Raw genomic sequence first — 11,990 nt, 5'->3', positions numbered from 1 at the left:
TCTTGGAGGAGCTCGTCCTCAACAATTAATATCTTGGAGGAGCTCGTCCTCCACAATTAATATCTTGGAGGAGCTCGTCCTCCACAATTAATGTCTTGGAGGAGCTCGTCCTCCACAATTAATATCTTGGAGGAGCTCGTCCTCCACAGTTAATATCTTGGAGGAGCTCGTCCTCCACAATTAATATCTTGGAGGAGCTTGTCCTCCACAGTTAATATCTTGGAGGAGCTCGTCCTCCACAATTAATGTCATGGAGGAGCTCGTCCTCCACAATTAATGTCATGGAGGAGCTCGTCCTCCACAATTAATGTCTTGGAGGAGCTCGTCCTCCACAATTAATGTCTTGGAGGAGCTCGGCCTCCACAATTAATGTCTTGAAGGAGCTCGTCCTCCACAATTAATGTCATGAAGGAGCTCGTCCTCCACAATTAATGTCTTGGAGGAGCTCGTCCTCCACAATTAATGTCTTGGAGGAGCTCGTCCTCCACAATTAATGTCTTGGAGGAGCTCGTCCTCCACAATTAATATCTTGGAGGAGCTCGTCCTCAACAATTAATATCTTGGAGGAGCTTGTCCTCCACAGTTAATATCTTGGAGGAGCTCGTCCTCCACAATTAATGTCATGGAGGAGCTCGTCCTCCACAATTAATGTCTTGGAGGAGCTCGTCCCCCACAATTAATGTCTTGGAGGAGCTCGTCCTCCACAATTAATATCTTGTAGGAGCTCGTCCTCAACAATTAATATCTTGGAGGAGCTCGTCCTCCACAATTAATATCTTGGAGGAGCTCGTCCTCCACAATTAATATCGTGGAGGAGCTCGGCCTCCACAATTAATGTCTTGGAGGAGCTCGTCCTCCACAATTAATATCTTGGAGGAGCTCGTCCTCAACAATTAATATCTTGGAGGAGCTCGTCCTCCACAATTAATATCTTGGAGGAGCTCGTCCTCCACAATTAATGTCTTAGAGGAGCTCGGCCTCCACAATTAATGTCTTGAAGGAGCTCGTCCTCCACAATTAATGTCATGGAGGAGCTCGTCCTCCACAATTAATGTCTTGGAGGAGCTCGTCCTCCACAATTAATGTCTTGGAGGAGCTCGTCCTCCACAATTAATATCTTGGAGGAGCTCGTCCTCCACAATTAATATCTTGGAGGAGCTCGTCCTCAACAATTAATATCTTGGAGGAGCTTGTCCTCCACAGTTAATATCTTGGAGGAGCTCGTCCTCCACAATTAATGTCATGGAGGAGCTCGTCCTCCACAATTAATGTCATGGAGGAGCTCGTCCTCCACAATTAATGTCTTGGAGGAGCTCGTCCCCCACAATTAATGTCTTGGAGGAGCTCGTCCTCCACAATTAATATCTTGGAGGAGCTCGTCCTCAACAATTAATATCTTGGAGGAGCTCGTCCTCCACAATTAATATCTTGAAGGAGCTCGTCCTCCACAATTAATATCTTGGAGGAGCTCGTCCTCCACAATTAATGTCTTGGAGGAGCTCGTCCTCCACAATTAATATCTTGGAGGAGCTCGTCCTCCACAATTAATGTCTTGGAGGAGCTCGTCCTCCACAATTAATGTCTTGGAGGAGCTCGTCCTCCACAATTAATGTCTTGGAGGAGCTCGTCCTCCACAATTAATGTCTTGGAGGAGCTCGTCCTCCACAATTAATGTCTTGGAGGAGCTCGTCCTCCACAATTAATATCTTGGAGGAGCTCGTCCTCCACAATTAATATCTTGGAGGAGCTCGTCCTCAACAATTAATATCTTGGAGGAGCTTGTCCTCCACAGTTAATATCTTGGAGGAGCTCGTCCTCCACAATTAATGTCTTGGAGGAGCTCGTCCCCCACAATTAATGTCTTGGAGGAGCTCGTCCTCCACAATTAATATCTTGGAGGAGCTCGTCCTCCACAATTAATATCTTGGAGGAGCTCGTCCTCAACAATTAATATCTTGGAGGAGCTCGTCCTCCACAATTAATATCTTGGAGGAGCTCGTCCTCCACAATTAATATCTTGGAGGAGCTCGGCCTCCACAATTAATGTCTTGGAGGAGCTCGTCCTCCACAATTAATATCTTGGAGGAGCTCGTCCTCAACAATTAATATCTTGGAGGAGCTCGTCCTCCACAATTAATATCTTGGAGGAGCTCGTCCTCCACAATTAATGTCTTGGAGGAGCTCGGCCTCCACAATTAATGTCTTGAAGGAGCTCGTCCTCCACAATTAATGTCATGGAGGAGCTCGTCCTCCACAATTAATGTCTTGGAGGAGCTCGTCCTCCACAATTAATGTCTTGGAGGATCTCGTCCTCCACAATTAATATCTTGGAGGAGCTCGTCCTCCACAGTTAATATCTTGGAGGAGCTTGTCCTCCACAGTTAATATCTTGGAGGAGCTCGTCCTCCACAATTAATGTCATGGAGGAGCTCGTCCTCCACAATTAATGTCTTGGAGGAGCTCGTCCCCCACAATTAATGTCTTGGAGGAGCTCGTCCTCCACAATTAAAATCTTGGAGGAGCTCGTCCTCAACAATTAATATCTTGGAGGAGCTCGTCCTCCACAATTAATATCTTGGAGGAGCTCGTCCTCCACAATTAATGTCTTGGAGGAGCTCGTCCTCCACAATTAATGTCTTGGAGGAGCTCGTCCTCCACAATTAATATCTTGGAGGAGCTCGTCCTCAACAATTAATATCTTGGAGGAGCTCGTCCTCCACAATTAATGTCTTGGAGGAGCTCGTCCTCCACAATTAATGTCTTGGAGGAGCTCGTCCTCCACAATTAATGTCTTGGAGGAGCTCGTCCTCAACAATTAATGTCTTGGAGGAGCTCGTCCTCCACAATTAATGTCTTGGAGGAGCTCGTCCTCCACAATTAATGTCTTGGAGGAGCTCGTCCTCCACAATTAATGTCTTGGAGGAGCTCGTCCTCCACAATTAATGTCTTGGAGGAGCTCGTCCTCCACAATTAATGTCTTGGAGGAGCTCGTCCTCCACAGTGCCATAAACAATCTGGTTGTATGGGTCACGGTGACTGACTCTTAAATATATTTATATTCATTTTGATGGTCTGAGAGTGGCACTCGGGCACCGAAGCACAAGAGCTTGTGATGACCACACCTCACACGAGAAAGTGAAGGGGGGGGCGACGTTTCGGTCCGTCCTGGACCATTATCACCATGATAGAAGACCGTATCGTGTCAACCGTATTACGGTTGACACGATAGTTCTCGTACACTGTTTTATAATACAGCGTGTAGCAAATACTTGGAACGCTATCGTCTTCTATTGTCTAACGTAATTTTGTTCCTGGAACTCACAATGATCTAGTGTCATTGGCACTCATAAGGATCTTGTGCCTGTTTGAATGTCTTTATAAATTGGTTAACCTGTGGACTCTTTCTTACTGAGAGCTTATGTAATAAGCTGACCCACTTTCTATGACACTGTGTATCAATGGTTGTATGTTTCTGGCGAGTAAGTGTTATTTTCTAATTGTTTATGTCTCCACTGTATATAAAATGCTTATTATTCTCCGTCAAACTTTGCTTGGTGGAGATCCTTATGAGTCCTGGAATCTAGACATTAAACTAGGCACTAAATCTTCATCACTTCTTTGGTTTAGACATAAGACATGACACCAGATCATTGTCAGTTCCAGGAACAAAATTACGTTAGACAATACAAGACGAGACGATAGCGTTGCCTCAGACAGCTTAGTGAAGACGTGTTGAGAGTGCCTGAAGGCTGGGGACTCCTCACTTAGAGCTGTGACCCATTGTTTCTCAAGTCGCTAGCCTTCAGGCACTATCAAGACGTCTTTCCTAAGCTGCCTCAAGCAAAGGTCAGAGCAAAAGTATGAGAGGGAATAACATCCATTTTCTATACATTAGACGAATATGTGATTCGAAAATAAAATTTACTATCCCAGGTATACAAATTGTTACATTGTGCAATTCCGTTAATTAAAATCCTGAACCACTTGCTTATTATCCCTTAGTTAAATTAATTAAGCCCTGATCACCCTCCCCCTTCTCCCTTCCTCACCATAATCAAGCCTTGGCCTATTTCCTTTTCCTCTGTTCCTTAAAATAATAAGTAATGGCCTACTTTTCCTTTATACTCTTTCTTTGTTTAAGGACAAAATATGCCTTAAGGTCAAGACCCTCTCGCCACCTACCCACTTGAGGCCCCTGTCGTTGCAGCTAGTGGTCTGGTAGGTACAGCCCACAGTGTAGTCCAGAGTGAGGCCGGGCGGGTGGGTACACACCAGGTAGTCCAGCTTCGTCAAGGTGGAGGTCGAGCCCACACCCACCACCACGCCCCCGGGCCTGGGGCACTCTAGGAGCCAGTGGTTGACGCCTAAAGGCTGTGTTCCATAGCACGTCGGGCAGGGGTACTGCAGCACCACCGAGGACCGCTCTACATCTGAGCACCACCAGGGGACACAGACTCTTGTTAGCGTTAGAATACACTTCAAGCAAGATGTATATTACCACTTGAGACAGAACCCTTCAGACTGTTGTCAACTTGTTAACTGGTGAAGTAGTTCAAATTTACCTGTCCTAAATGTTAAAGTTGCCAACAGTTGCGTCTGAGTAATTATTCATTATAACATGATTCGGTGAAATATTTTGGGAAAATTATTTTGATTCAATTAACGTTAATGTAGAATTACCATGTGTGTATCTATAAAAGATAATGTCGGTCTTAAAGAGGGGCACAGGGGGTCTACCCTCATCCACCTCTGACACTACTCAAACATACACCACGGAAAGTGTCCTAGATGGTCAGGGTATATGTCAACAAAGATGGCGTCTCACCTGGGACACTGAGAGGAAGACTGTATATGTCAACAAAGATGGCGTCTCACCTGGGACATAAATGGAGGAAGTGGGATCGGCCACAACCTGCCTGAGGGAGAAGAGCAGCTGACAAGAGGTGCGCAGCCAGTTGACCCCAAGACAGCTCGGGTCTGGGGACATGACATAACCTCTCAAAATCCGCCCGAGTGAGTAAAACATTGCATGCAATATCTGCAAACATGCATCTTTAATGCCTGCCTATTTATAATCACATGACCCCCAATAAGAAAGTAAACCTTTCAAATAGTTAGAGTAATTGGTTTTAATTTAAATTTGTCGTGTTGTCATGCAAGGACCATCACTGCTGAGTCAATGCTGTCAGGCAACGTTTGACAACAAACAATTGTTGAAAATATATAATTACATAAATTTTTTAAGTCATGAGGCAAAAGCATTATGGTGTCCTCGTATATGGAATATTGACTTACTGGGCTTCCCTTCTTCCTAAGTGGCATGCTGGGGATGTCCCTCCCTCCTAAGTGGTATGCTGGGTTGTCCCTCCCTCCTAAGTGGTATGCTGGGTTGTCCCTCCCTCCTAAGTGGCATGCTGGGATGTCCCTCCCTCCTAAGTGGTATGCTGGGTTGTCCCTCCCTCCTAAGTGGCATGCTGGGATGTTCCTCACTACCAGGTGGCATTGTAACAGCCCAGACACCTGTCTTCAATCTCTCTCTCCTTCCTTTTTTTGCTTCTCCCCTTCTTCTTTATTGTCCTTCTCTCTCTTCTTCTCCCCTTTTCTTTACTCTCACTCTCCCCCTCTTCCCCTCTATTTACTTTCCCAGGGGCCAGCCCAGACTTGGGCTAAGTCTGAACCATATGCTTTAAGTGTTTTCCCAGGACAGGGCCAGGTCTAGTTTCTCATTGGCTGACAGGTAAGTAGGTAAGTAATTATCAAAAGAAGGCGCCAAACCGGGAAGGCTATGTAGCACCATCAAATGTGCGGGATAATCAGAGGGCGCTAAATATCACCAAGGATGCCAATACGAGAACAGAAACACATAAGGCGAACGATATCAAAAGTATCCGAATCACCAAGAATTCTATCGAGGGACAAGCGACAAAGAAGGACGAATAACGACACGCTTCCTAGTAAAAGTCGTAGCACAAGTCTTAGAGGTAGAGAACCTGAAGATATGATCGGTGGCCCAAGAAGACACGGCATCAATCGCAAGATGAAGCCAGTGTTGAAGGAGAGGCGAATCATTATCCCGACAGCAAAGGGTAAGATCGTCGACATAGAGCGGAGAAGACGCCAGAAGGAAGAGAGGAAAGAAGACCATTGAGGGCAACCTTAAAAAGAGTAGTGCTCAGAACACTACCTTGGGGCACTCCTTTGTATTGCTGAAAAGAGGCAGATAGAGGGGTACCAAGCCTCACCCGAAAGAAACGACAACAGAGGAAGCTTTGGAGAAAGAGAGGGAGATTACCACGAAGGCCAAAAGAATGAAGTTGGAACAGAATATGATATTGCCAAGTGGTGTCGTAAGCCTTTTCCAGGTCAAATAGGACGGCAACAATTGAGGTCTTTGCAGCAAAAGCAGTATGAATATAGACCTCCAAGTTCACCAGGACATCTCTTGTGCTGCGGCACTTGCGGAAACCAAATTGAGGAGAGAGGTGGTGATAATGTTATAAGAACCACATCAGACGAATGTTAACCATATGTTCAAAGAGACTGCAGACACAACTTGTGAGGACAATAGGGACAAGATTCTTAGGGGAAGTCCCCAGAGACCCCGGTTTGCGAACAGGGAGGACAACGGCATCGAGCCAGTCCTCAGGGACTGGCGACGACTCCCAGATCCAATTATACAGACTCAGTAAATACTGAGACGTGCACGGAGGGAGATGGCGAAGCATCTCATAATGAATGTCATCGGAGCCCGCCGCCGTAGAACCACAGAGGGCCAGGGCAGACCGATTTTCAGAGAGAGAGAAGGATTCGTTATAGAGAAATCGGAGATGAGTGCAGAAATCTAAAGGACGAGATTCAAGGACAGGTTTACAAAGAAGGAAAGAATGAAGAAGATGAGAGCCAGAGCTAACAGAAGAAAAGTGGAAACCCAGTTCGGTAGCGAACTGCAACGGGTCCGCCACAAAAGTACCACGGAGGTAAAGGACCGGCGAGACATTGGGCACGAACTTACCCGCTTTCTTGTGTATATGCTTTGAGATCTGTGGCAGAGGAGTTTCGGACGTAATGGTGGAGACATAAGACATCCAACTTTCACGTTTAGCCATACGGATGGCCCTACGGGCCACCACACTTGCCTTCCGAAACAAAAGAAAAGAATCGGCCGTCTGCCGGTGGTGGTGTCATGTCCAGGCTGCACGCATACAGCGGACACCCCGAGCACAGTCTGCATTCCACCAGGGAATGCACTTCCATGGTCCCCGAAAGGAAGAGCGAGGAATAGAGCGGAGGGCAGGGTCGAAGATGGTGTCATGAAAAAGGAGGAGAGGCAGAAGGGAGAGGTCAGAGAGAGCAGCACTGAGGGGTAAATAGGTTCCAGTCTGCCTTAGCAAACTGCCACCTAGGGAAGGAGAGGGGAGGGTGAAAAGAGAAAAAGGTAACAAGGATGGGGAAATGGTCACTGCCATAGAGGTCATCAAGAACTCGCTACATGAAATCCAAGTAAAGAGATGACAAGCAGAGAGAATGATCAAGACAGGAAAGGGTGTGAGTCCGAGAATCCAAATGAGTGGGCTCACCAGAATGCAGAAGAGACATGGAAGAAGAGAGGATGAACTGTTCAAGAAGGCAACCCCGGGTGTTCGTCAGAACATCACCCCAAAGGGTATGACGACAATTGAAATCACCTAGCAGAAGCACAGGCTCCGGCAACGAGTCCAATAGGTGTTTAAGATCGGGAAGAGAAAGTGGGACACTTGGGGGGAAAATAAATGGAAAAACCGTGTACAATTTCCTCACTAAGATACGGGCAGCAGAACAATGTAGAGGCGATGGAAAAAGTAAGGGGGACAAAGGGAACATCAGAGCAAATCAAGAGAGCAGAAGAGTTAGGAGCCCCAGCAACCCCCCCCCCCCCCCCCCCAGGGGGAAGGGGAGAGAAAGGAAAAGCCACGGAAGCGACCAGGACGAGCACCAAGCATCGGCACCTGGAGACAGACACAAAAGGGTGAAAACCGTCAAATCAGAAGCTGGAGTTCAAGGAAATTGGCATAATAACCACGAATGTTCCATTGAAGAATAGACTTCGACAAGAAGAGAAAGGGCAGCAACAGAGAACAACAAAGAAACAAAGGTGAAAGGGAACACAGCACGTTAAAGAAGCGCAGGATCAGGGTCAGCGAAGTCAGGGTTAGGGGGGCATGGGTAAACTGAGTAAAGATGGAGGGAAGGGAGTAGGAGGACAGACCAGAGGCGGACATGCAAGGACAGGAGGAGGGGGGGACAACCAAGGGTCAAGGACAGCAGCAGGAGGGGCAGAAACCAGGGAGTGCACCTCAGCAGGGGCAGCAACCGAAGGGGAAGCGGGGGGCCAAAAAACCTCCAAAGCAGGAACAGGAGGCGCAACCACCGAAATGGGAGGGGATGGAGCGAGAGTGTCAGAGGCAGGGGGCGAGGAAGAAAGTGAAGCCTTCTTAACCGTCGGGGAGGAGGAAGGAGAGGAGCCAGGCTTTCGCTTCTGACTCAAAGAGACAGGCGTCCCAGCAACAATGTACTGGGCAACAGATTCAAGCATCTCAACAGAAGCAGAACGAGAGAAAACACGATGGCCGTTGGGAGAACGATGGACATCAGCCCGCACTGATAGGCGGCGTGAACTCCAAACAGAGAGCCATGAGGGGGACCCTTCGGGACAGAACTCAAAGGAATAGAGGAGGAGGCGGTGGGCGTGTTTGGGTCTAAGGCCTGGAAACGGTTGTGAGACTAAGGAAGGCGGGATGGATGAGGAGAGGATGAGCGCAACATGCGAGTAGTGTAAATTGAGACTAGAACTGTGTGCACCAGCTGTCAGGTGGCTCTATTAGAGCCAGCTGGCTATGTGGTGCGCAGGTGTCTAGTCGCAAAGGGTTTGGGAGAATTTTCCCCGGAAGTTTGGCACGTGTTGGACGCGTGTGAGTGTCTGGAATTTGGTTATGTGGTCTGGGATGATGGGGGGGGGGGGTCATGTTGTGTGTGGTAGGAGAGTATGTGGGCTATGTTGGGGTAAGTGTGAGAGTAATGAATGTGAGGAGTATAATATGTGGATACGAGTAAATGAATATGTATGGGTGTTTGCCGTAGAGTTAATCCTGTGTATAGATAATAGTTTTATTAATAGATGATAGTAAGTAATGCTATGTAGAGGGTACGTGGAGGTGTGAGGGGTCCCAACATATGCGGATATGTTAATGGGGTGAGGGGAGCTTCCCCTCGGCGTGAGAGTGTTTAGGGTCATTTGTGTTTTTTTTGTGTTTTTTTGACAAACATTATTTTTCTTCGAGCTATGCACACAGCAGGAAGTGTCAGGAGGGTAGGAAAGAGCAGAGTCCAGGAGGGATGTGGTCCATTAGCCTTAATCGTTTTTCAAAGTCTACAGAGTGTTGTGTACTGGACACCTTAACACTGGACACTGGACACAGCCCCGAAATCATCTCAAGATAAACTTTCAGTGGCTAACTGAAGAGTATTTCGAATACCTGGCGGGGTCATATCTTCCCCTCAGCTCCCCTCGTCAGGGGACAAGTCGCGTCTATCACCGGTAATTTCACACTCCAGGGGTCTGGAGGAGTGTTTTGTGAGAGTTTTGACAAAGCACACACCTCAGCCTGAATGTTTGTGTTTTTCGCTAGTGAAAGAGAGAATATATGTGCCTTTTATAACATTGCTAAATATTTTAACTTTTACTCACACAAGCAACCATATTGACAGTGCGCAATGAGTGCTAATAGTTCCTCCTACACGAGCGAAAGTGCCGGGGGATCCATTACCCACCGTGGCTTTGTTAAGGAAAGGGAGATGTAGCTACTGTCAGCGGGCCCCCCCTGTTCCACTTACCATCCCCCAACACGCTGGGGAGAGTGACGGTAATGGGGTGTACCAACACACACACACACACACACACACATACACTCTCTCTCTCTCTCTCTCTCTGACACTCACACTGGGACATAGCAAAGGTGTGCCATGAGCTCAACATACAAATTCCAAATGCAGACCTGTGCGGCTTCCCTCTTGGGAGTTTGACACACACTGATTAACAAGCTATCTGATTATTTATACAGCTTCTCTCTCTCTCTACATTATATGTGTGGTTACACAGTGTGTCAAGAACTACCTACGTGATGCTAAACAGTCCAATCACACAAGGCCATGATATGGGTAGTAAAGGCTTGCAGAGACACATAAAGGAGTCCAGGACTGAACCCCACAATTCATTTTATCTAAGCAAGTTACAATCATGACAAGCTGGTTATAAAATTCAATATAAGTCAACACATCGACACGGGAGACGTGATCACTACCTACAAATTTTTGTTAACTGTGATTGCAACATCTGCTGTCCAAATAAATATCATTGAAATGTATGCGTGTCTACTCAATCTCCATCACCTCTTCTTCCTACACCCATTACTGCTGTGCAGACCTTGTAACACACAACGGTGTTATCATAGCAAGACAATGTCACAGAATGTTCAAGACTCCTGAATGAGTGAAACATCAATCCGTCTCGTTAGGGTCTAACCTTCGTGGTGGTTTGAGGCGTAGTGAGATGGACGAGGTACTGGGATGACCTTACCCTCACCCCATCCACCTCCACCAAACCCCAACCCCCCTCCCACCCCCCTTCCAAGCCCAAACCATCAAGCATCACTTCACCCATTACCAGACCGGATGTTCTGTGCAAAGCCTTTAGTATTATTTCTGATCATATGTGTAACCTTGTATCGCAGCGTGACCAACATGGTATCATCATTCGTTGCTCAAATAACATTTTTTAAGAGTAACGAGAGTCATAAGGTGGTCTTCAATCTTATTATTATAACAAATCATAATTTGTTTTTGTAAACACAACTGCATGGGATACACATAGCAGTCAGTCAGTGGTTACTCTCTCTCTCTCTCTCTCTCTCTATTCAGATCATTTAATAGTTGGGGGGAAAAGTAACATCTATCTTATCTTGAGAGGATTTCGGGGCTTTAGTGTCCCCGCGGCCCGGTCTTCGACCAGGCCTCCACCCCCAGGAAGCAGCCCGTGACAGCTGACTAACACCCAGGTACCTATTTACTGCTAGGTAACAGGGGCATAGGGTGAAAGAAACTCTGCCCATTGTTTCTCGCCGGCGCCCGGGATCGAACCCGGGACCACAGGATCACAGTCCAGCGTGCTGTCCGCTCGGCTGACCGGCTCCCTCAACATCAATTCCTTTCTCCTGCCACCGCTCTTCACGTATCTTTTTTCATTTCTTAGACTAACAGCGCACCAGTGGATGGAAGACTAATGTCAATTTTCGAGCCCCCATCACTCTCACCCTTATAACCTTGTAACGTAACACGACCAACATGATGACATCGTTCTTTGCCCAAATATCATTAATGTAACGTGACCAACATGGTAACATCGTTCTTTGCCCAAATAACATTTTAAGAGTAACGAGCAACTTTCTGTCAGATGTCTGAATATTGAAATGTGAACCGTGTTTAGCCCTTACATTCCAAACACAATAAAATATTATCACAAGCTTGTTTAGTTCTTGTATCACGTAACGTAACGTAACGTTTATTCAACAACTGGTAGACATAACATAATGTAGCTTCATATTCACTGTGGTAAAACAAACAAACAAACATACATACACATCACGGTCAGTCCTCGCTATACCTCAAACACGCCGTTCATTCTCTCTCCCTTAGGTGAGCAATGTTCCCCACATACAAATTCCAAGCAAAGTAAACATATATAAGACTAATGTGGAAAAACACAGTCTTGATACTATTATTAAATTGACTTGTTCATTATCCCCGAGTTCAAGGCTGTCTCTAAGACCTACATCATCCAAATATAAACAGCAATCGATGAGAATAAGACTGGATGAGTCGATAGTGAAATAGCTCTGGGTTATGTCTGTTTTCAGTTCTTGTAACACAGTCAATGTAGCGTAATGGGGGAAAACAGA

The sequence above is a fragment of the Procambarus clarkii genome, chromosome 66, assembly GCF_040958095.1.
Source record: "Procambarus clarkii isolate CNS0578487 chromosome 66, FALCON_Pclarkii_2.0, whole genome shotgun sequence".
In the NCBI taxonomy this organism is placed as follows: domain Eukaryota; kingdom Metazoa; phylum Arthropoda; class Malacostraca; order Decapoda; family Cambaridae; genus Procambarus; species Procambarus clarkii.
This window is presented reverse-complemented; position numbering follows the sequence as displayed.